Below are 25,980 nucleotides of genomic sequence, written 5' to 3' on the forward strand. Positions count from 1 at the left end.
GCTCCGGCTATTTGGCAAAGGGCAATGGATCAAGTCCTGCAAGGGATTCCAGGGACCCAGTGTTATTTGGATGACATCCTGTTCACGGGCGAAAATGACAGTGATCACCTCGCCAACTTGGAGAAGGTGCTCACCAGATTAAAGGAATATGGGCTACGAGCTAATCGCCACAAGTGCGAGTTTTTCCAGCAGCTGATCTTGTATTGTGGCCACGTCATCGATGAAGAGGGGTTACATAAGTCCCCTGAAAAGATTGAGGCAGTAGTCAAGGCTCCAGCACCGGAAAATGTGTCACAACTGAGGTCGTTCCTCGGGCTGGTAAACTACTACCATAAGTTCTTACCAAATTTGTCCACGGTATTACACCCACTGAACACCCTACTGCAAACAGGGGTACCATGGAAGTGGAATGACGAACGTAGACGAGCTTTCCAGAAGTGTAAAGAATTGATCACATCAAAGGAGGTGTTGGCCCATTTCAACCCAGCACTACCAATTCGTTTGGCATGTGATGCATCACCCTATGGTATTGGAACAGTGCTGTCGCACAAATTCCCAGATGGGTTGGAGAGGCCAGTAGCCTTTGCGTCTCGGTCACTAACCTCAGCCGAGCGCAACTACGCTCAGATTGACAGGGAGGCCTTCAGCCTAGTATGGGGAGTAAAAAAATTCAACCACTATCTGCATGGGCAGAAGTTCACCTTGCTGACTGACCACCAACCATTTGTCTCCATCTTTAATCCTAAGAAGGGCGTTCCAGTAATGACGGCACAACGGTTACAAAGATGGTCCCTGTTTCTAGGGGCGAATCAATATGAAATAGAATATAAAGGCACGAAACAGCATGGAAACGCTGATGGGCTATAGCGCCTGCCACTGCCTACTGTGGAGGAAGAACCAGCAGTGAACCCTATCAAGATATTTTATTCGTCAGTAATTGAACGATTGCCAGTAACGAACGCGAATATAGAGAAGGAGACCCGCAATGATCCGACGCTGTCTCGGGTATATGATTTGACGGTGAGGGGATGGCCAACACATGGCGACTCACTGTTGCCAGCATTCTCATTCAGAAGAGAACAGCTGCCAGTATGCCAGGGGACAGTGATGTGTGGATCCCGAGTGGTAATTCCACCCAAGTTAAGGGAGAGAGTGCTAAATGAGCTACATGAAGGTCATCTGGGGGGAGTGAAAATGAAAAGCCTTGCTAGGGTTTATGTGTGGTGGCTGGGAATCGATCAACAAATTGAAGACCTAACCAAGAGCTGCTCAGGATGCCAGAAGGTCCAAAATGCACCACCACATGCCCCTCTACGCCCATGGGAGTGGCCCTCCTCTCCATGGCAACGGGTGCATATTGATTTTGCTGGTCCATTCATGGACTCAATGTTCTTAATAGCAGTGGATGCTCATTCGAAGTGGCCTGAGGTGTTAAAAATGTCCTCAACCACTACAGAGAAAACGATTGCAGTCCTACGGACCATATTTGCCAGAAACGGCTTGCCAGAGCAGATTTGCTCTGATAATGGACCACAGTTTGTGTCCGAAGAGTTTCGAAAATTTATGAGAAGGAATGGGGTAAGGCATTACACATCCGCCCCGTATCATCCAGCCACAAATGGATTGGCTGAGAGGTTCGTACAAACCTTTAAGAAGGCGATAAAGGCCATGTGCGACGATGAAATTCCACTGCAGCATAAGGTGGACAATTTCTTATTAGCCTACCGAAACGCGACACATGCAGTTACCAACCAAACCCCGGCCATGGTGTTCTTTAACCGAAGGTTGCGATCTCGTCTGGACTTGCTTAGACCAAATGTGCGAAGAAATGTTGAGGATAATCAATTCCAGCACATCAATGAGAAGCCGACAAGGAGCTTCAATGTAGGACAACCAGTCTTGGCCCGTGACTACCGAACAGAGAAATGGCAACCCGGAACGATATGCACACGGCAGGGGCCATTAATTTACACAATGGATGTCGGGGAGGACATTGTGAGATGCCGCGTTGATCAGATCTTAGCGTCACAGGAACGAGTCAACCCCATGTCTTGCGTACCTGGGGATGAACCCGACATACCGGTAGCATCTACCTCCGAACCAGTAGCAGTGGAACCCGATGAACTAACCAATAAAAAGGGGCCAGAATCGCCTCCGCACCAAGAACAAGAACCTCAGGAAAGGCGCTATCCTGAAAGGATCAGGAAGCCACCCCAAAGACTGAATCTATAAATGGACTATTGTTGTTTAATGTACATGTTAAAGTGTTAATTGTTATTTGAATATTATGGGTACTACTAATCTAAAGGGGGAGGAATTGTAGTGTATGTACCTTTAAGAGAGAACTACTTTTACAGCTCCTGTATACTGTAGTACCGGCAGTGACCACACCTGTATATAAGCCTTGAGCATGCCTCTGTACCCCAGTCTTGAGACTACCCTACTCCAGTAAATACCTGTTGATTGTTAAGTTACAGCATCCGTGTGGTTATTGAAAAACATCATACTCTCAGAATCACGGATCTAACAATCTCGACCCCTCTAAGCCCTTCAGCCCGATGGCCCACCTCGCTAACTTGGCGTGGTTTGGAGCTGTCGGGAATCCCACACTTCAAGAATGAAAATAGGGATTAGGCTAAAAACTGCCTGTTAACTACCTGTTAATTGGCACTAATCCCCTTCCTGCCTCGGGGAGGCGGGTCCCAGTGCGGGTCGGGAACCCGCCTCTTTGAAACTGGCATGGAGGCAGGTTGAGGGCGGGATGGGTTTGTGCCCCCCGATTTTGGGATTTTAACCCGCCACACGCCTCCAATCCTGCCTCCAAGGCCCAATGAAAATCCTGCCCGTCATGTCCTAACCCAACGCAGCAAATCATGGGGGCAACAGTCGGGAAGCAGCTTTAACAAGCGCTTTTTAAAGGGAACCTGATTTCCATTGGCTTTCGGGCCTTTTTTTGGGCTGTTTAGGCTAGTATTAAGCAGTGAAATACTTTTGGAGAGTGAGTTTTCCGAGGTCTTGAACTCTTTCCCAGGCTTTGGTTTTTCAGAATTGGTGAATATAGGGATACGGTTGGGTTTACCCTTGAGGCTGCCAAATCAGGAGGATGAGCAGCAGCAAGGAAGGCAGCAAAGACCTGTAGAGGCTGCAAGAACTGGGCGAAGGAGGGAAGGGCACAGGAGGCATTATAGCATGCGAGTATTCAGGAACAGAACATCATACTTCAAGCTCACAGAGGAGCAGTGTTTAACGTGGCTACACTTCAACAGGGAGACCTATGTCACCTGTTGCAGTGATAATTGGAGCACAGCGGCAGGGTGTGCCATGCACTGACTGTAGCAGTGAAGGTCACCATGGCTCTAAACTTTAATGCCTGATGACGAAGAAGTAGAGGAGGAAGATGAAGGAGGATGAGAAGTCAGAGGATGCAGAGGACGAGCAGGGTCCAACCTTGTTGCAAGCTGCCAGAGCTGTAAGGCAAAAAATGACTGAGGAGAGATTTTCCTGAACAATCCCTCCCCAGGGCACCAGCAGTCCTTCCTCCCATCTGACCTAATACTCACACTCACCATCCCAAACTTCATGGGTCTTCCTGTAACATCACTAAGATTATAAAGTAGATCAGCAATCCAAAAATAAAAATGACCTCACTACTCCACATTACACCAGTCTTGATTTGCAAACGGTTTCATTTATCATGAATAACTACAAATTAGTCTTGTCTAATCCACTAGTGCCTGTCTTGTGTGCTTATTTACCTATTCTAATGCTCCTATGAGGTGGTTGCACAGTGGCTACAGGTTGCAGAGGCTGGGGGGGGGGCGGTGCGGTAGGAGTGAAAGGCTGCTGAACTCTGCTGAGAGCACTTGTGATGGCCGTGGTGGCCGACCTCAAGGAACTTTGGCCATTAAGGGCCCAGCAGCAGACTGCTGAATCTGGGCTTCGGCCAGGGCTGTCTGTCCCAAAGAGACATTCTTATGTATCATGAGCCCTCAATGTCTTCATCTCTACCCTCTGCAGCATTGCTCAGATGTGAGTTCTCCCTCTGACAAACTACTTCCTGAGCCATCCTATCTCTCTGTGCATTAGTATTGGTTCCATTTGCGTGTGTATACACCTCCAGCCTACCGTCAGAATGATGTAGTTTGCCAGTCTCTGAGCTATCCTGAAGAGTAAGGTTGAGTGATGCTCCCTCTTCTGGAGCACTGCACTCTTCTTTGTCTGCTCCCTCGGGGCTATGTGGAGCTTCTGGACCTGAAATGGAAGAAAGGGACAAAGGTTAGCATTTAGCGACATGGGTAAACAGAGACAGATGAGTGGCTTCCGACAGCAGCAGCAATTTGTCATGCCCCTGCCCATGATGTCCATCACTTGTTCTTCCAGTGGGGACAGCATATGGATGAACAATATTCCTCCTCCTGTGGCTGCCTGCTTCCTTTTATTGCATGTGCTCTTATCCTGCAGGAAAGCAAGGGACAGTGTTAGTATTAGTATCTAAATCTAAGGGTTTCATATTAAAAGCCAAATACTCATATATAGTTTTAGTAGAGTTTCTTGAAAGTAGAACAGTGATAAAATCCCACAAAAGACAGGAGCCTACAAATTGGGCTGCATGGTGCCCATTTTTCAGGTGCTAGGTGATCTCCTAAGTCCAAATATGCCTGGCAGGAAGTGCACGCATACTTCTGGCTGTAAGGGAGCCGGCAGCCATATTGGGTAAAGACAAACAAGAGGCGTCCTTTACCCACATCAAAAATAGGTGTTAGTTCCTTTGCATATGCAAATAACCAGCTTACCACCTATTTGAGGTCCCCACTGCAAGATTGGCTTGTGCCTATGCAGCCAGTGCCATCACTGGAAACAAACCCTACGAAAGCCTGCAGCAAAAAAACTAAGTTACTTACCTAAATGTGGAGTCGGGATGAGCAAAGACTATTTCTTCCGACCACACATTAAACCACACCTCCTGATCGCTGCAGCTCCAGAACGCCATTCCCCCCAGCCCCAAGATCCCTGACACCTGACCTCCAGGCTCCACAATCTCCGATCTCCCGCTACCCCCGGACCTGACCTGCAGGCTTCCCGATCTCTGACGCCACTCCTGCTCCCCAATCTCCAATATCCCCCAGCCCCGAGATCCCTGACCCAGACACCAATCCTGCGGGCTGCTGCAGGCTGAAGCTTGCCCCTCCCCCCACCACCGATCCCTCAGGCCTCCCCAGTACGCAGAAACCCCCGGTTCCCCCCGAGACCTGCGATCACCCCGAGACTCACGATCACCCCAAGACCCTCGAACGCCCTGTGACCCGTGACTGCCCCAAGTTGCGTGATCCCCCTGAAAATTTTAGTTTAAACTAAAATGGCAGGGGGTTGCGAACCTGTGTAGGGAGACAGAGGAAAGGGAAGCAAGGATAGAAACAAAAGACAGGAAGGAGAAAAGCAGAAGTGGAAGGCAGAGAAATAAAGGGTGTAAATCAAACAGGGCCACAGTAAATAATGGCCCAGAAATTGGTGTCGGGGGCTTCCCACGGGTGCAAGGCCCCGACCTACACTTACATAGCCTGGCCCTGCGTGGATTTCCTGTCAGTAGCCCGGTTCAGCTCCCGGCGCGCTGTGCTTGCGTGATCCAGTGGCATAGTTAGTTCGATGAGCCAGCTGGGATCACCAATCAGAGGTTGCAAAAGTTCATTCATGAGTTTGATAGTAAGAACTGTCAAACTCATGAAAACTCCGGGCGCCCAAAACAGTACTTAAACTTCAAATAAAAGTTAAAAAAAATCCCACTAATTAAATGAACTATTAATAACTGTAAAAAAACTATTTTAAATAATTATTAAAATTTTTAAAAAAAATAATTTTTTAACAAATCAGGTCTAAAAATACACTTACCTTACTGTAAATTCTTTAAAAATAATAAACCTGTGAAAAAAAATTTCTAACTTTAATTAATAGACCACTTACCTTTTAAAACTAAGTCCTTACGTCTGCTTTTTTCACGTGTAAAAACCGGAGGCCTTCACGCACGGGCAAACTTAAAAAAAGAAGGAATTTCAGTGCGCACACGCAGAGTCTTGCGCACACGCGTTCGACCTCTGAACCCCTTGGTTCAGAGGAAAGGAAATGCCGGTTTTCCGCGCATGCGCTGTGCATGCTGAAAACCGGCACTTCCATCGGGCCCGCGCGTGAGTACCCCATCTGTACTCACGCGTTGGGACCCGAATTACTGGGCCATTAATTCTAAAAGTTCTAAGAGTGTTAAAAAAACAAGCCTGAAGGCTTTGTGTCTTAATGCGAGGAACATTTGTAACAAGGTGGATGAATTAGCTGCACAAATAGATGTAAACGGATATGATATAATTGGGATTACGGATACATGGCTCCAGGGTGACCAAGGCTGGGAATTCAACATCCAGGGGTACTCAATATGCAGGAAGGACAGGCAAAAAGGAAAAGGAGGTGGGGTAGCATTGCTGGTTAAAGAGGAGATTAACACAATAGTAAGGAATAATATTAGCCCTGATGATGTGGAATCTGTATGGGTAGAGCTGAGAAATTAAAAGGGGCAGAAAACGTTAGTGGGAGTTGTATACAGACCCCCAAACAGTAATGTTGAGGTTGGGAATGGCATTAAACGGGAAATTAGAGATGCGTGCAATAAGGGCACAGCAATTATCATGCGTGACTTTAATCTACATAAAGATTGGGCTAACCAAATTAGTAACAATACTGTGGAGGAGGAATTCCTAGAGTGTATACAGGATGGTTTCCTGGACCAATATGTTGAGGAACCAACTAGAGAACAGGCCATCTTAGACTGGGTATTATGTAATGAGAATGGATTGATGAGCAATCTTGTTGTGCGAGGCCCCTTGGGGAGGAGCGATCATAATATGCTAGAATTCTTCATTAAGATGCAAAGTGAAGCAGTTGACTCAGAGGCTAGGGTCCTCAATTTAAATAAAGGAAACTATGATGGTATGAGGTGCGAGTTGGCCAGGATGGATTGGGGAACATTATTTAAAGGGTTGATGGTGGATAGGCAATGGCAAACATTTAATGATCACATGGATGAACTACAGAATGTGTTCATCCCTGTCTGGCATAAAAATAAAATAAAAAAGGTGACTCAACCGTGGCTAACAAGGGAAATTAGGTTTAGCATAAGATCCAAGGAGAGGACATTTAAATTGGCCAGAAAAAGCAGCAAACCTGAGGATTGGGAGCAGTTTAGGAATCAGCAAAGGAGGACAAAAGGATTAATTAAGAGGGGGAAAATAGAGTATGAGAGTAAGCTTGCAGGGAACATAAAAACTGACTGTAAAAGCTTCTATAGATATGTGAAGAGAAAAAGATTGGTGAAGTCAAGCGTAGGTCCCCTGCAGTCAGAATCAGGGGAATTTATAATGGGGAACAAAGAAGTGGCTGACCAATTTGAATACATACTTTGGTTCTGTCTTAACAAAGGAGGACACAAATAACCTCCCAAAGATGTCAGGGGACATAGGGTCTAATGAGAGGGAGGAACTGAATGAAATCAGTATTTGTAGGGAAATGGTGTTAAGAAAATTGACAGGATTGAAGGCTGATAAATCCCCAGGGCCTGATAATCTACATCCTAGGGTACTTAAGGAAGTGGCCCTAGAAATAGTGGATGCATTGCTGGTCACCTTCCAAAATTCTATAGACTCAGGCACAGTTCCCATGGATTGGAGGATAGCTAATGTAACCCCACTATTTTAAAAAAGTGGTAGAGAGAAAACGGGGAATTATAGACTGGTAAGCCTGACATCGGTAGTGGGGAAAATGCTAGAGTCCATTATATAAGATGTAATAGCAGAGCACTTGGAAAACAGTGACAGGATCAGACAAAGTCAACATGGATTTACTGGAATGTTTTGAGGATGTAACTGGTAGAATAGATAAGGAGGAACCAGTGGATGTGGTGTATTTGGACTTTCAGAAGGCTTTTGATAAGGTCCCGCAAAAGAGATTAGAGTGCAAAGTTAAAGCACATGGGATTGGGGGTAAGGTACTGACTTGAATAGACAACTGGTTGGCAGACAGGAAGCAAAGAGTTGGAATAAACAGGTCTTTTTCCGAGTGGCAGGCAGTGACTAGTGGGGTACAGCAGGGATCGATGCTGGGACCACAGTTATTCACAATATAGATTAATGATCTAGACGAGGGAACTAGATGTAATATCTCCAAGTTTGCAGACGATACAAAGCTGGGTGGGCGTGTGTGCTGGGAGGAGGATGCAGAGAAACTCCAGTATGATTTGGACAGGTTGGGTGATTGGGCAGAAGCATGGCAGATGCAATATAACGTGGATAAATGCGAGGTTATCCATTTTGGTGGCAAAAACAGGAACGCAGATTATTATCTGAACGGCAATAGATTGGGAGAAGGTGAAGTGCAACGAAACCTGGGTGTCCTTGTGCACCAGTCGCTGAAGGTATGCATGCAGGTGCAGCAGGCAGTTAAGTAAGCAAATGGTATGTTTGCCTTCATAGCGAGAGGATTTGAGTACAGGAGCAAGGACGTCTTGCTGCAGTTCCACAAGGCCTTGGTGAGACCACACCTTGAGTATTGTGTGCAGTTTTGGTCACCTTATCTGAGGAAGGATGTTCTTGCCATGGAGGGAGTGCAGCGAAGATTCACCAGGCTGATACCTGGGATGGCAGGAATGACATATGAGGAGAGATTGGGTCGATTGGGCTTATATTCGCTGGAGTTTAGAAGAATGAGCGGGGATCTCATTGAAACTTATAAAATTCTAACAGGACTAGGCAGACTAGATGCAGGAAGGATGTTCCCGATGGCGGAGGAGTACAGAACCAGGGGTCACAGTCTAAGGATAAGGGGTAAACCATTTAGGACTGAGATGAGGAGGAATTTCTTCACCCAGAGACTGGTGCCCCTGTGGAATTCTCTATCACAGAAGGCAGTTGAGGCCAATTCATTAAATATATTCAAGAAGGAGTTGGATATATTTCTTAAGGCTAAAAGGATAAAGGGATATGGGGACAGGGTACTGAATTTGAATGATCAGCCATGATCTCATTAAATGGCAGAGCAGGCTCGAGGGGCCGAAAGGCCTACTCCTGATCCTATCTTCTATGTCTATGTCTATGTCTCACAATCTCCTAGAGACCCGCGATCTCCCCCGAGACCCACAATCTCCCCAAGACCCTCGATCTCCCCGAGACCCGCGATCTCCCCCGAGACCCCGGATCTCCCCGAGACCCACGATCTCCCCCGAGACCCACGATGTCCCCCGAGACCCGCGATCGTCCCCGAGACCCGCGATCTCCCCCGAGACCCCCAAACACCCCGAGACCCGTGATCTCCCCTGAGACCTGTGATCTCCCCCGAGACCCCCGAACACCCCGAGACCCGTGATCTCCCCCGAGACCCACGAACACCCCAAGACCCGTGATCTCCCCCGAGACCCGTGATCTCCCCCGAGACCCCCGAACACCCCGAGACCCGTGATCTCCCCCGAGACCCCCGAACATCCCGAGAACCGTGATCTCCCCCGAGACCCGTGATCTCCCCCGAGACACGCGATCGCCCCGAGACCCGCGATCTCCCCGAGACCCGTGATCTCCCCCGAGACCCCCGATCTCCCCCGAGACCCGTGATCTCCTCTGAGACCCGTGATCTCCCCCGAGACTTCCGATCTCCCCCGAGACCCTCGATCTCCCCCGAGACCGGCGATCTCGCCCGAGAACCGCGATCTCCCCCGAGGCCCGCGATCTCCCCCGAGACCTGCGATTGACCCGAGACCCGCGATCACCACGAGACCCGCGATCACCCCGAGATTCTCGATCTCCCCCGAGACCCGCGATCTCCCCGAGACCCGCGATCTCCCCCGAGACCCCGGATCTCCCCGAGACCCACGAGCTCCCCCGAGACCCGCGATGTCCCCCGAGACCCGCGATCGCCCCCGAGACCCGCGATCTCCCCCGAGACCCCCGAACACCCCGAGACCCGAGATCTCCCGAGACCCGTGTTCTCCCCCGAGACCCCCGAACACCCCGAGACCCGTGATCTCCCCCGAGACCCACGAACACCCCAAGACCCGTGATCTCCCCCGAAACCCGTGATATCCCCCGAGACCCCCGAACACCCCGAGACCCGTGATCTCCTCTGAGACCCGTGATCTCCCCCGAGAACCCCGGTCTCCCCCGAGACCCGTGATCTCCTCTGAGACCCGTGATCTCCCCCGAGACTCCTGATCTCCACCGAGACCCGTGATCTCCCCCAAGACCCCCGGTCTCCCCCGAGACCCGCGATCTCCCCCGAGACGCGCGATCACCCCGAGATTCTCGATCTCCCCGAGACCCGCGATCTCCCCGAGACCCGCGATCTCCCCCGAGACCCGCGATCTCCCCGAGACCCGCGATCTCCCCCGAGGCCCGCGATCTCCCCGGAGACCAGCGATCGCTCCGAGACCCGCGGTCTCCCCAAGACCCGCGATCTCCCCGAGACCCGCGATCGCCCCGAGACCCGCGATCTCCCCCGAGACCCGCGATCGCCCTGAGACCCGTGATCGCCCTGATACCCGCGATCATCCCCGAGTCCCGCGGTCACCCCGAGACCCGCGATCTCCCCCGAGACCCGCGATCGCCCCGAGACCCGCGATCTCCCCCGAGACTCGTGATCTCCCCCAAGACCCGCGATCATCCTGAGACCCGCAATCTCCCCGAGGCCCCCGAACTCCCTGAGACTCGCGATCTCCCCCGAGACCCGCGACCTCCCCCGAGAGCCGCGATCGCCATGAGACCCGTGATCTCCCCGAGACCCGTGATCACCCCGAGACTCGTGATCTCCCCCAAGACCAGCGATCATCCCGAGACCCGCGATCTCCTCGAGGCCCCCGAACTCCCCGAGACTCACGATCTCCCCGAGACACGCGATCTCCTCGAGGCCCCCGAACTCCCCAAGACACGCGATCTCCCCTGAGACCCGCGATCTCCCCTGAGACCCGCGATCTCCCCCGAGAACCGCGATTGCCCCCGAGACCCGCGATTGCCCCGAGACCCGCGATCACCCCCGAGACCCGCGATCTCCCCGAGACTCGTGATCTCCCCCGAGACCCGTGATCTCCCCCGAGACCCCCGTTCTCCCCCGAGACCCCCGATCTCCCCCGAGACCCGCGATCTCCCCCGAGGCCCGCGATCTCCCCCGAGACCTGCGATTGCCCCGAGACCCGCGATCGCCCCGAGACCCGCGATCACCCCGAGACCCGCGATCTCCCCCAAGACGCGCGTTCACCCCGAGACTCTCGATCTCCCCCGAGACCCACGATTTCCCCAAGACCCGCGATCTCCCCCGAGACCCGCGATCTCCCCGAGACCCGCGATCTCCCCGAGACCCGCGATCGCCCCGAGACCCGCGATCTCCCCAAGACCCGCGATCTCCCCCGAGACCCGCGATCTCCCCGAGACCCGCGATCGCCCCGAGACCCGTGATCTCCCCCGAGACCCGCGATCTCCCCCGAGACCCGCGATCTCCCCGAGACCCGCGATCTCCCCAAGACCCGCGATCTCCCCCGAGACCCGCGATCGCCCCGAGACTTGCGATCACCCCGAGACCCGCGATCGCCCCGAGACCCGCGATCGCCCCCGAGTCCCGCGATCGCCCCGAGACCCGCGAGCAACCCCGAGACCCGCGATCATCCCGAGATTCGTGATCTCCCCCAAGATCCATGATCATCCCGAGACCCGCGATCTCCCCCGAGACCCATGATCTCCCCTGAGACCCGCGATCACCCCGAGACCCGTGATCTCCCTGAGACTCGTGATCTCCCCCGAGACCCGTGATCTCCCCCGAGACCCGTGATCACCCCCGAGACCCGTGATCACCCCCGAGACCCGTGATCTCCCCGAGACCCACGATCGCCCTGAGACCCGCGATCACCCCGAGACCCGTGATCTCCCTGAGACTCGTGATCTCCCCCGAGACCCGCGATCACCTCGAGACTCGTGATCTCCCCGAGACTCGTGATTTCCCCGAGACCCGCGATCTCCCCAAGACCTGTGATCTCCCCCGAGACCCCCGAGACCCGTGATCTCCCCCGAGGCCCCTGATCTCCCCTGAGACCCCTGATCTCCCCCGAGACCCGTGATCTCCCCCGAGACCCGTGATCACCCCCGAGACCCGTGATCTCCCCCGAGACCCGTGATCTCCCCGAGACCCACGATCGCCCTGAGACCCGCGATCTCCCCCGAGACCCGTGATCTCCCTGAGACTCATGATCTCCCCCGAGACCCGCGGTCACCTCGAGACTCGTGATCTCCCTGAGACTCGTGATCTCCCCCGAGACCCGCGATCACCCCGAGACCCGTGATCTCCCTGAGACTCGTGATCTCCCCCGAGACCCGCGATCACCTCGAGACTCGTGATCTCCCCGAGACCCGTGATCTCCCCCGAGGCCCCTGATCTCCCCTGAGACCCCTGATCTCCCCCGAGACCCGTGATCTCCCCCGAGACCCGTGATCACCCCCGAGACCCGTGATCTCCCCGAGACCCGCAATCACCCCGAGACCCACGATCTCCCCCGAGACCCGTGATCTCCCCGAGACCCACGATCGCCCCGAGACCCGCGATCTCCCCTGAGACCCCAGATCTCCCCCGAGACCCATGATCTCCCCCAAGCCTCGCGATCTCCCCGAGACTCGTGATCTCCCCGAGGCCCCCGAACTCCCCGAGACTCGCAATCTCCCCGAGACCCGCGATCTCCCCGAGGCCTGCGATCTTCCCCGAGACCCGTGATCTCCCCCGAGACCTGCGATGTCCCCCGAGACCCATGATCGCCCCCGAGGCCCGCGATCTACCCCGAGACCCCCGATCTCCCCCAAGACCCGTGATCTCCCCGAGACCCGTGATCTGCCCCGAGACTCGCGATCACCCTGAGACTCGCGATCTTCCCGAGACTCGTGATCTCCCTGAGACCCGCGATCACCCCGAGACACGCGATCTACCCAAGACACCCGAACTCCCCGAGACCCGCGATCTCCCCCGAAACCCGTGATCTCCCCCGAGACCCGCGATTGCCCCCGAGACCCGCGATTGCCCCGAAACCCGTGATCTCCCCCAAGACCCGCGATCTCTCCCGAGACTCGTGATCTCCCCGAGACTTGTGATCTCCCCGAAACCCGCGATCTCCCCCGAGAACCGCGATCTCTCCCGAAACCCGTGATCTCCCCTGAGACGCGCGATCACCCCGAGACCTGCGATCTCCCCCGAGACCCGTGATCTCCCCCGAGACCCATGATCTCCCCTGTGACCCGCGATCACCCCGAGACCCGTGATCTCCCTGAGACTCGTGATCTCCCCCGAGACCCGCGATCACCTCGAGACTCGTGATCTCCCCGAGACTCGTGATCTCCCCGAGACCCGCGATCACTCCGAGACCTGCGATCACCCCTGAGACCCGCAATCTCCCCTGAGACCCGTGATCTCCCCTGAGACCCGCGATCACCCCGAGACCCATGATCTCCCCTGAGACCCGTGATCTCCCCTGAGACCCGCGATCACCCCGAGACCCGCAATCTCCCCCGAGACCCGTGATCTCCCCGAGACCCGCGATCACCTCGAGACTCGTGATCTCCCCGAGACTCGTGATTTCCCCGAGACCTGCGATCACTCCGAGACCTGCGATCACCCCTGAGACCCGCGATCTCCCCTGAGACCCGTGATCTCCCCTGAGACCCACGATCGCCCCCGAGGCCCGCGATCTCCCCCGAGACCCGCGATCTCCCCCGAGACCCGTGATCTCCCCCGAGACCCGTGATCTCCCCCGAGACTTGCGATCAACCCGAGACTCGCGATCTCACTGAGACTCGTGATCTCCCCGAGACCCGCGATCACCCCAAGACCCCCGAACTCCCCAAGACCCCCGAACTCCCCGAGACCCGCGATCTCCCCCGAGACCCGTGATCTCCCCGAGACCCGTGATCTCCCCCGAGACTAGCGATTGCCCCCGAGACCCGCGATTGCCCCAAAACACGCGATCTCCCCCGAGACCCGCGATCTCTCCCGAGACTCATGATCTCCCAGAGACTCGTGATCTCCCCGAGACCCGCGATCACCCCAAGACCCGTGATCTCCCTGAGAATCGTGATCTCCCCGAGACCCGCGATCACCCCAAGACCCGTGATCTCCCTGAAAATCGTGATCTCCCCCGAGACCCACGATCACCCCGAGATTCATGATCTCCCCGAGACTCGTGATCTCCCCGTGACCCACGATCACCCGGAGACCTGCGATCACCCCTGAGACCCGCGATCTCCCCTGAGACCCACGATCTCCCCGAGACCCGCGATCACCCCAAGACCCGTGATCTCCCTGAGAATCGTGATCTCCCCCGAGACCCACGATCACCCCGAGATTCATGATCTCCCCGAGACTCGTGATCTCCCCGAGACCCACGATCACCCGGAGACCTGCGATCACCCCTGAGACCCGTGATCTCCCCGAGACCCACGATCTCCCCGAGTCTCGTGATCACCCCGAGACCCGTGATCTCCCCGAGACCCACGATCTCCCCCGAGACGTGCGATTGCCCCCGAGTCCCGCTATCTCCCCGAGGCCCCCGATCACCCCAAGACTCACGATCTCCCCCGAGACCCCCGATCACCCCAAGACTCGCGATCTCCCCCGAGACCCGCGAACTCCCCCGAGACCCGCGATCTCCCCCAAGACTCATGATCACCCCCGAGACCTGCAATCACTCTGAGACCGGCGATCACCCCGAGACTCGCGATCACCCTGAGACTCGTGATCTCCCTGAGACTCGTGATCTCCCCGAGACCCGCGATCACCCCGAGACCCGCGATCTCCCCGGACCCCTGAACTCCCCGAGACCCACGATCTCCCCCGAGACCCGTGATCTCCCCGAGACTCGTGATCTCCCCCGAGACCTGTGATCTCCCCCGAGACCCACAATCACCCCCGAGGCCTGCGATCTCCCCCGAGACCCCTGATCTCCCCCGAGACCCGTGATCTCCCCTGAGACCCATGATCTCCCCTGAGACCCGTGATCTCCCCCGAGACCTGCAATCGCCCTGAGACCCGCGATCACCCCGAGACCCGCGATCACCCCGAGACCCGCGATCTCCCCGAGACCCTCGAACTCCCCGACACCCGCGATCTCCCCCGAGACCCGCGATCACCCCGAGACCCGCGATCTCCCCGAGACCCTCGAACTCCCCGACACCCGCGATCTCCCCCGAGACCGGTGATCTCCCCCGAGACCCGCGATCTCCCCCGAGACCCGCAATCTCCCCGAGACCCTCGAACTCCCCGAGACCCGCGATCTCCCCTGAGACCCGCGATCTCCCCGAGACCCTCGAACTCCCCGAGACCCGCGATCTCCCCCGAGACCCGCGATCTCCCCCGAGACGTGCGATTGCCCCCGAGTCCCGCTATCTCCCCGAGGCCCCCGATCACCCCAAGACTCAAGATCTCCCCCGAGACCCCCGATCACCCCAAGACTCGCGATCTCCCCCGAGACCCGCGAACTCCCCCGAGACCCGCGATCTCCCCCGAGACTCATGATCACCCCCGAGACCTGCAATCACTCTGAAACCGGCGATCACCCCGAGACTCGCGATCACCCTGAGACTCGTGATCTCCCCGAGACTCGTGATCTCCCCGAGACCCGCGATCACCCCGAGACCCGCGATCTCCCCGGACCCCTGAACTCCCCGAGACCCACGATCTCCCCCGAGACCCGTGATCTCCCCGAGACTCGTGATCTCCCCCGAGACCTGTGATCTCCCCCGAGACCCACAATCACCCCCGAGGCCTGCGATCTCCCCCGAGACCCCTGATCTCCCCCGAGACCCGTGATCTCCCCTGAGACCTATGATCTCCCCGAGACTCGTGATCTCCCCGAGACCCGCGATCACCCCGAGACCCGCGATCTCCCCGAGACCCTCGAACTCCCCGACACCCGCGATCTCCCCCGAGACCCGCGATCACCCCGAGACCCTCGAACTCCCCGACACCCGCGATCTCCCCCGAGACCCGTGATCTCCCCGAGACCCGCGATCTCCCCCGAGACCCGCGATCTCCCCGAGACCCTCGAACTCCCCGAGACCCGCGATCTCCCCCGAGACCCGCGATCACCCCGAGACCCGCGATCTCCCCGAGACCCTCGAACTCCCCGAGACCCGCGATCTCCCCCGAGACCCACGATTGCCCCCGAGACCCGCGATTGCCCCGAGACTCGTAATCTCCCCCGAGGCCCGCGATCTCCCCTGAGACGCGCGATCACCCCGAGACCTGCGATCTCCCCCGAGACCCGCGATCTCCCCCGAGACCCGCGATCTCCCCCGAGACCCGCGATCTCCCCAAGACTCGTGATCTCCCCGAGACTCGTGATCTCCCCGAGACCCGCGATCACCCCGAGACCAGCGATCACCCCTGAGACCCGCGATCTCCCCTGAGACCCGTGATCTCCCCCGAGACCCGCGATCTTCCCAAGACCCGCAATCTCCCCCGAGTCCCGTGATCACCCCGAGACCCACGATCTCCCCCGAGACCTACGATCACCCCAAGACTCGCGATCTCCCCCGAGACCCGTGATCTCCCCCGAGACCCGTGATCTCCCCCGAGACTCATGATCACCCCCAAGACCTGCAATCACCCCGAGACCTGCGATCACCCCTGAGACCTGTGATCTCCCCCGAGACCCGCGATCTTCCCGAGACCCGTGATCGCCCTGAGTCCCGTGATCACCCCGAGACCCGTGATCTGCCCGAGGCCCGCGATCTCCCCCGAGACCTGCGATCGCCCCCGAGTCCCGCGATCTCCCCCAAGACCCCTGATCACCCCAAGACTCGCGATCTCCCCCGTGACCCCCGATCACCCCAAGACTCGCAGTCTCCCCGAGACCCGCGATCTCCCCCGAGACTCATGATCGCCCCCGAGACTCGCGATCTCCCCCGAGACTCACAATCTCCCCAAGACCTGCGATCGCCCCAAGACTCGCAATTGCCCCGAGACTCGTGATCTCCCCAAAACCCGCGATCGCCCCGAGACTCGCAATCACCCTGAGACCCGCGATCACCCCGAGACCCGCAATCTCCCCCGAGAGCCGTGATCACCCCGAAACTCACGACCTCCCCCGAGAGCCGCGATCACCCCGAGAGCCGCAATCTCCCCCGAGAGCCGTGATCACCCCGAAACTCACGATCTCCCCCGAGAGCCGCGATCATCCCGAGAGCCACGATCTCCCCAAAACCCACGATCTCCCCCAAGAGCCACTATCTCCCCAAAACCCACGATCTCCCCCGAGAGCTGCGATCTCCCCGAAACCCACGATCTCCCCTGAGACTCGCGATCACCACGAGACTCGCGATCGCCCCGAAGTGCCCAATCCCCTCCCTGATCACTTACCTATGGGCCGCTGTGCTTGATATTCCATCACCAACATCATGGCCTTCCCCGCATGGCCGTTTATATGGGAATGAGGTCCGAGGCCCAATATCTGTGGCTCCTCGGGCCTTACCATTTGTGCATAGGGTAATTATCCTGCACGGAGGGAGCACTCAAAAATGGGCGCTATCGATTTTCTAGGCTGTGAATTTCTTTTAAAGTGATTCCCACAAAGTGACAGTGTAGGGCAGTAATCTCCAGGGCAAATCTTAAATCATTGTCAATTTGAATTGAGCTGATCTGCATTCAATTAAAAAGGAACAATTCTCTCCTCACACACACCAATGGGTTAGAGTTGAACGCCTCTGTTCTTTTGAGGTACATGTGGAGGCACCAAAATGTTTACTGCATTATTGCCAACTAGCACACAGATCAAACAACAGAACGATATGTTCAGCAGGAAAGTTTGCCATTCTTTTATGTTTCTGCACATGTGCAACGACATATTAACAGTAATGTGGGACATATTAAGAATAACATATTGAAGATAATGTGGCAAAGCTTTGTCTCCATATTTCATGGGCTTCTGGTGCCGACACCTGAAAGAGTGACTGAGAAGTAGGCGGTTTTCAATGTTTGTCTTATTTCATGTTGTTGGGCACATCTGATCTATACTGTGTTAAAATTCTGCTGCGGTTTAGACAATACATTTGTGGCCCCAGATTCCCTGGTGGTCTGTGGGAGGAATAACCAGCCAAGGCATTCATTTTCTTACCGAGGCTGTGCATCTGCAGCAAACATTTCTTAACTGATTTAGGGAGCTTCTACCCCATGTAATGTGCACTATCCATCTTTTTGTCTTCGTAGTCTGGGAACCAGCTTGCGTGAATAGTGTCTGAATAAATGAAATCAGAACATTCCCCATACAGAAAAAAGTTGGTTTCCATAGATACACATATCTAAAAATGCTCCTGCGGCTTTGCTCCATTGCAGACAAGTCTCGATCTTTTCTGTAAGTGGAACATTATGACTCATAATTATGCAAACTTGGCTCCAGGACAATAGTTCTGGATGTTGATTTGGATGTTTTAGGTGGGATATGAATTCAAATGAATCTAAATGCTAAACCCTAGTTATGTGCACCAGTATCCAAATATTGCAAAGCTAAGCAGTAATGAATGTGCTGACCATAAAGGTTAAATGGATTGGTTCAGGTCTGTTTAACCCAAAGTTATTGACCTGCACATTGGACCTCAAACCTCTTCGATCCAGATGTCCACAAAATAATTTAGCCCTATTATAATGCAAAGACAGCACATTCAGGCATTTAGTTTGACATAACACTCCCCACACCAGCCTTCTCTCCTAACACTAAGCCCCAAGGAAGCATTCCTTTACATTTTTCTAAAGATTTGTCTTCCGTTTCCGTTACAGACTCTTCGACCTTGAATCCTACAATCCCTGCACCTAAGCAGGTAGGCCCGAGGCATACCTGTTATTGGGTCTCATTTAAATGAGACTGGCAAGCTGTTGACACCTGTTTGGGGTCCCAGGGCAGCCTGCTAATGAAGAGGCTTTGAAATTCAGGCCATCGCGTCGACAGCAGCAGCCCTCAGGTGGGTCATTAAAAAGTGAAGACGAATTGGGAGAGGGAGAGCAACCAGGAAAGGGAGGGCGATCAGGAGCAGGGCAGCTGGGATGGAGACGTGATCAGGAGGAGGGTTGAGGCGGCAATCGGTAGGAGGGTGAGTAGTGACCAGCAGTGGCCCACAGTTTTAAAGTAGGACCGGTAGGAGCACTCCTGCTCCGCACTGAGGTAAGTCTTTTTAACAAACTTATGTTTTTGGTAGCAGCCTATGGCCATCATCAGTTGCTATCCTGAGTTGTTGTCCAGGGGACATTGAATTGCTATCCAGTAAGGCTATACCTATTCACTGAGGCAGCCATCAGCTACCATTCTTCAAATTCTTCAGCAATCATCAAGGGAGAATGATTGTGAACTCTTGAGGGCTTGTCCGAAAGAGATTGGAAGGCCTCAAAATCTGATAGTACTGTGCTCTTTTTTCAGGTGCTAAATGGGTATCTAAGTCTCCAATGTAGCGGACAGGAAGCACACGCTCATTACGAGCTGAAAGTGCGCCACTCGTCATTTTCGTAAAGGCAAGAAAATTGGCATCCGGGACCTGTGCCTGAAACAGGCGGTACACTCTTTGCCTTTGTAAATAAGAGGCCCAACACCTGTTTCACACCCACTGTGCAAAACTGGACTGCTCTGAATGCAGGCAATGGGCTGGCTATGTTCAGGATAAGCAAGTCTACATGCAGCTTAACCAGCAGTTTAGATAGGGACCACTGGAGGCTGCCACCAAAAAGGTAAGATTTGTAAAAAAAAGTACTTATCTGAATGCTCCTGGCTCAGTAGGCCGTCTGAAGTCTGTTGACAGAGCCCACTCGGCCACCTACTGATCGCTTCCCTCAGGTCCTACCAGAGGGCTGTTGCCAGCATTGCAGGGGCCCAAATTTGATGACTGCTTCACTGGCAAGCTGCCTGGGGATGCTCAGCAAATGTCAGCAGATCGCCAGTCTAATCTCCAACAAGCGAGAGTCGAACCACTGCCCCTTGACATTTAACGGCATTACCATTGCCGAATCCACCACCAACAACATCCTGGGGGTCACCATTGACCAGAAACTTAACTGGACCAGCCACATAAATACTATGGCAACAAGAGCAGGTCAGAGGCTAGGTATTCTGAGGCAAGTGTCCCACCTCCTGACTCCCCAAAGCCTTTCCACCATCTACAAGGCGCAAGTAAGGAGTGTGATGGAATACTCTCCACTTGCCTGGATGAGTGCAGCTCCAACAATACTCAAGAAGCTCAACACCATCCAGGACAAAGCAGCCCGCTTGATTGGCACCCATTCCACCACCTTTAACATTCACCACCGGCATGCCGTGGCTGCAGTGTATCATCTACAAGATGCACTGCAGCAACTCACCAAGGCTTCTTCGGCAGCACTTCCCAAGCCCACAGCCTCTACCACCTAGAAGGACAAGGGCAGCAGGTGTATGGGAACACCATCACCTGCAAGCTCCACTCCCAAGTCACACACCATCCTGACTTGGAAGTATATCGGCCGCTCCTTCATTGTCATTGTGTCAAAATCCTGGAACTCCCTACCTAACAGCACTGTGGGAGTACCTTCATCACACGGACTGCAGCGGTTCAAGAAAGCGGCTCACCACCACCTTCTTAAGGGCAATTAGGGATGGGCAATAAATGCTGGCCTTGAATCCCACATCGCATAAATGAATAAAACTTTTTTTTTAAATGAGGCCTGAGATCCAATTTCCATCGGGCCTTGTGCCGACCTGTTCCAGCACAGGGATTGTTCCCTGTGCCCAATTCGGGCTGGCGTGCTGTCACTATCCAACTTCTCCCTCATTCATTCTACCTTTATAACTTTTCACAGCACAGGTCAAGATAGAGATATAATGGCTCGGAATTTGCGGTCAGCAGTGAAGTGAAGGCGTTAGCCGTCGGCCCCGAAGTACGCTTCGCACAAGGATCTCACAATCCCCGTGCTGAGAACTTTGGGCTTTCCGACATACAATTCAAATCAATGGAATATAGTGGGAATCCCCTTGTGTGAACTGCTGTGACGTCAACAGGCTGTCTAAGCAGCCAATCAAAACAAAGAATTCTCACAGACAGCAAACAAGGAATTGAGCAGCTCTTAAAATTCTAACTTTTTAAAAATGTTAGAGAGAGTAAAACAAAGATTGGGGCTTTCACATGGGAAAAGGAAAACCTGAAATAAAGATGGACAAACTTAAAAAAAAAAAATTAAAATATTTTTTAGCAAAGTTTCTTAAGAATTTTAATTTTTATTAAAATGCACAAATTCCATACTGCACAAAATTAAAATTAGTTTTCTAGGCCCTTAACATTTGTTCAGCAGTAATAACGTTGTCAAAACCCCAGTTACACCTAATCCCTTTGTGTCTAACTTTTAGTGGGAAATTTAACAGCATCCTTACTGTGGAAGAGCCGAAGTTTTCATCAGTGTCAATGATTTGGCTGATTACACAGATTGCCAGCTCTGTGGGGTGTGGGGGAGGGCACAGCGCAGTCTGTTTCAGAGCTGTCAATGACTGACCGCAACTTCATGATTTCCACATGCGCCAAATCCCGAAGTTGTGGTCACTTTCAAAGGCGGAATGATGGCAAACACTGCCAGTTCGCCGTCATCCCGACTGTAAATTCTGGGTCAATATACTTGTGTACTCATTCCATGTACTGATTACATATCATGCTACAGTAATTCAGTATGCAACATGCCAAATAACTTACATATAGACAATGAATGCCAGTAATTACCACAGGGGTTCTTCTGATCTCCCACGGTAATTTTGCCAGAAGGAACCTCAGAGAAACAGTGCAAACGGTCATTTACACCATTTCTCTGATTTTCTCTCTTAGATATGGCGGGGGATTGGGGAACATTACACAGAAATTCTACACCTAAATTATTTTTCATTAACAAGAGCTCCAACTATACCAGCCTTAATTTGACCACAAGTGCCTCTTTCAGAGAAAATGTGATTAATATGTTTCAGTCAGTGATAGATACTGAGCTGAGGTTTCCAGAAATTACACTTATTTTTAAAAATCATAATTTGAAGCCACTGTCACCAGTCAGCTACATCTCCCTGTGAAGTGCTTTTCAGGATGTTTTGCCACCTAAATCCCTAACTTATTTGGTGATAAATTATGATTGTGAATATTTGGAAGAAATTGAAACAAAGAGTTTGCTGGACCTAGAGTTTCTGATCATCATTACTTTAACATTGGCATTAGCCCATTGTTTTAAATAGGTGAGAACATTAATGCTAATCGTAAGATCTAGGCTATATAGATTTTTTTTTAAGTATGAGAATTTTTATATTGTAAAATCTATATACATCATGGGGCTAGTAATATGGACTTAATAATCTCTTAACCTACATTTCCAACACAAAGCGGCTCCAGTGCTCGCTAGCACCTCCTCCTCATATGGACCTGACACTTGGGCACGGCATGTGCATTGGAGGCAAGAGACTGACCTCCCTAATAGTGAGGGGGATCTTATTTTATGGAAATATTTTAACAGCTTTCCCAGTGCTTAGTGCATGCACTGAGGTCAGGGATGGGAATTCCTGTGCCAGCAGTGCTAAAAGGACTGTCGATTGCCCTGGAAGTTGTGTTTGGGTTGAAAATGGTTGAAGGCAGAATGGCCCCATTCTACAATCTAGCAATAGAGATTGTGCTGCAGGATATCCTGCAGAGAGGAATGACCCTTATTGGAGTGAGCCACCCTATCTTAGAAAGCAGTCGATGGATCACGTCAATTCAGTTTTATTTGTGACCTGAATGTAGGAGCAGTGAGGAATAAATGTTATGGCCTATGCAAAGTTGCCATGTTAAGGGTGCAAACATGTGACAACTTTAATAAAGTTGCCTTGCAAAGCTTCCTTATTGCTCTTCTGTGTAAACTTGGTACACCATCACAGAGGGCAAATGCAGTGAACTTTGCCAAATGTTCATCTTTCTTAATGCACAGCTATGCTCGTGATCTTCCATGGCACTGTGTAATGCAGCCATTTCAAAATGCAGACCATGTTGCCCATTAAATGTGGCAACAAACAAGCGTCAAGTATTCTGTCAGCAAAAGGTTCCTTAATGCTGCAAGTTCACACACTCAGTTAAGGTGGCTAGTGTCCTGGGCAGTTGTGTACCAGTCATTCTTTCTAAATTCTTTCAGGAGCATGCTGGAAGCTCAGAACTAGTGTCCTTTGCTTTTCATTTCTTGGGGGTGAAATTCATCTTGGGCCAATGAAAAGGAAAATCAGGCTGCATGTAAAACGAGCTACCAATTCGCCATCACTCACTTTGCTCTACTGCCAAAGACCAATTTCACACACTTTATCTCCTTATTTGCTCCTTCAGTCATAGGTAGACATTGCAGCATTTCAGTGTAACACACTGCCATGTCTTGCCAGGGGAAGCTATGTTTCAAGATGTGTCTTACTAGAAACATTGTAAAGTTCTTCTGCTCTTCAGGTGCCTGAGTCCAATATAAAATCTATGAAATTCTGTGGGGGTTCTCCTTGTCTCCTGCCGTAATGTCAATGTGAGACCAATGGAACCCCCAGCGAAACAGAGTAAATAGCCATTTTCAGTCCTTTATACCTGTACTGTTTTTCTATGAACCCCCATCAGTCTCCCACTAAAGTTAAGGAAATTTCAGAGCGAAAGCCGCAAATAAGCACCATACAATACCCGGCATCACCCAGCTCTACAGCACTATCACAGATAAGTTAACAGTGTAGGAGATGTGTTGGTGAATTGTAGGAAAGAGCACTTGACAAAGCAGAGAGCAGGAGTGTGGAGGAGGAAGCTCTGGTGCAATTGCATCAGGTATAACCTGTTGACTGGAGGGTCAGCTCCATGGTTTAGGCCACTGGAATTAGTAACTCAAACCTTGCATGACTTGTGTACCAACGGACTTTGGTACCTCAGCATTAGCACTAAATATAGTAATTTGACAGTGTGTCGAGTTTGTGGGCATACATGGATGACTCTACAACCTGCACTTGTGTAGTGCTGCATGACTGCCTGACTAAGTTGCAAACCAGCATGGAGATTGTGGTCACTGCACTGCTTCTGGCACAGTGCTTTGGAGTGGCACATGCAGCACCGCTTCAACTTGAGTAGCCAAAGAGCAGGCCGGGTGCACGAACATAGGAGTCCCCTTCCTTTCATCCTGTCCTGCAATTCTTAATTCCATGCTCCTTCAGCCTTGCCAGAGGTTGCTGATGAATTGAGATGCCCTTTAATGCTCTCTAAAAGCTATCTTTTAGTTGTCCACATTACTTTAAATGTGGCATATAGAATTTTCCTCCACTACCACTGGTATCACCAATAGACCCATCTCAGTTTTCACCTAGGGTTGTGAATAATTATGCAAATTATTGGCCCAGAAATTCGGGTCCCAACGCGTGAGTACGGATGGAGTACTCACGCGTGGACCCGATGGAAGTGCCGGTTTCTTGCATGCACTACGCATGTGCGGGAAACCGGCATTTCCGATCCTCTGAACCAAGGGGTTCAGAGGTCGAACACGTGCGCGCAGGAGTCTGCGCGTGTGCGTTGAACTTCCTTTTTTTTTACAGGTTTGCCTGTGCGTGAAGGCCTTGTAGGGGGTTTTTTCCTGCTCTCTTGCCCGTTCTAGCCTCCTGCCAGGCTTCGTGCAAGAATTACCCTTGAGTGGTTCGACCCACTCCCCCTACGGTTCTAGACCTTGGACTTAGATGCAGAGAGCAGTAGTGCAGAGAAAAGGACTCAATAGACCAGGCTGAATAGCACGAAATGGATGCTTTTATTTTTAAACAGTTTGAAGCATTACAAAATACATGTCATAGGCACAGATTAAAGCAACTACAATCATGCACAAATTTATGAACTTGACTCTATGGAAATGGGGAACACACGGCACATCGTAAAAGGGGAAACACATTACGATTTCCCTTAACTCCCTCCCCTATACCTAAACTAAGTTTCGACCTGGGGAACCTGGGATCATGCTCACCACTCTCGAATTCGTGAGAAAGGGGGGGGGCGTTCGCAGCCCTTTTGGCACCGCTTTCCGTCGTCACGTGGATTTGGAAACTTCTGGCGCAGTCGATATTCTCTCTCTCTCTCGAGGCGATGGGGTAGACACAGCCTCGATGAGCGCTCGTCAAGGTTGAGATCCACTAAGCCTGTCGTGGATTTTTGTTCATGGAGTAGAACAACAACCCAATGGGATGTTGAGACACGGAAGTGTCAGGCCCGGACTGTCCTTTTGTCTCCGGCCTGGTCGGTTCTCCAGAGGGTTTCTTCTCCATCGGCCTGGGTCGTCGATGATCTCCCGACCCCAGCACCCGGGCCACCCTCGTCGTCTTCTCGTCGTGGCCGAGCCTTGTTTGGCTGAACACCGACCACGTTGTCCTTTTACCGAAACCGTCCGTCTTTAAAAAAGACGAAAACGTTTCCATCGATTCTGCATCTGCCGAAGTGGAAGGGGCGCCGATCCTGGCCCCGTCCGAAGAAGTTGAAGAAGCAAGGTATATGGACTTTCAATCCATAGTTATACTCTTTTGGAACAGTCTTATCTCCCGCCAAATCATAGTCCTGTCTTTGTATTAATTTTGGCGGGCAGAAATCTCTGCAGGGGCGCTTTGTCTTGTAACGGAGCCGGTGATAACTTAAACTGGCCTTCCTGGCCGATAATGTCTTTTAATGTCTTTTGCATTGTCACCGCGGCTCGGTTCGCATATTGATCGGTCCGGAGATTTTCCTTGATGGCTGCTAAACGGTTTTTCCTTTGTACAATAAATGGGTATGAGTGATTTTGCATTGTCCGCCCATATCTTGATGGGCCCCATCCTGTACTTGTAATCCATTGAATATGTATGCTGTTCCTCTGAGTTTCGGTTCCCAGATACTGGCTTTCGCTGGCTCACTGTCTTCAATCCACAAGCCTGTCTGGCTTGCAGTAACAGAAATA

The sequence above is a fragment of the Somniosus microcephalus genome, chromosome 2 (genome assembly GCF_052327205.1).
Source record: "Somniosus microcephalus isolate GS21.2 chromosome 2, FLI_Smic_1.0, whole genome shotgun sequence".
Taxonomy (NCBI): domain Eukaryota; kingdom Metazoa; phylum Chordata; class Chondrichthyes; order Squaliformes; family Somniosidae; genus Somniosus; species Somniosus microcephalus.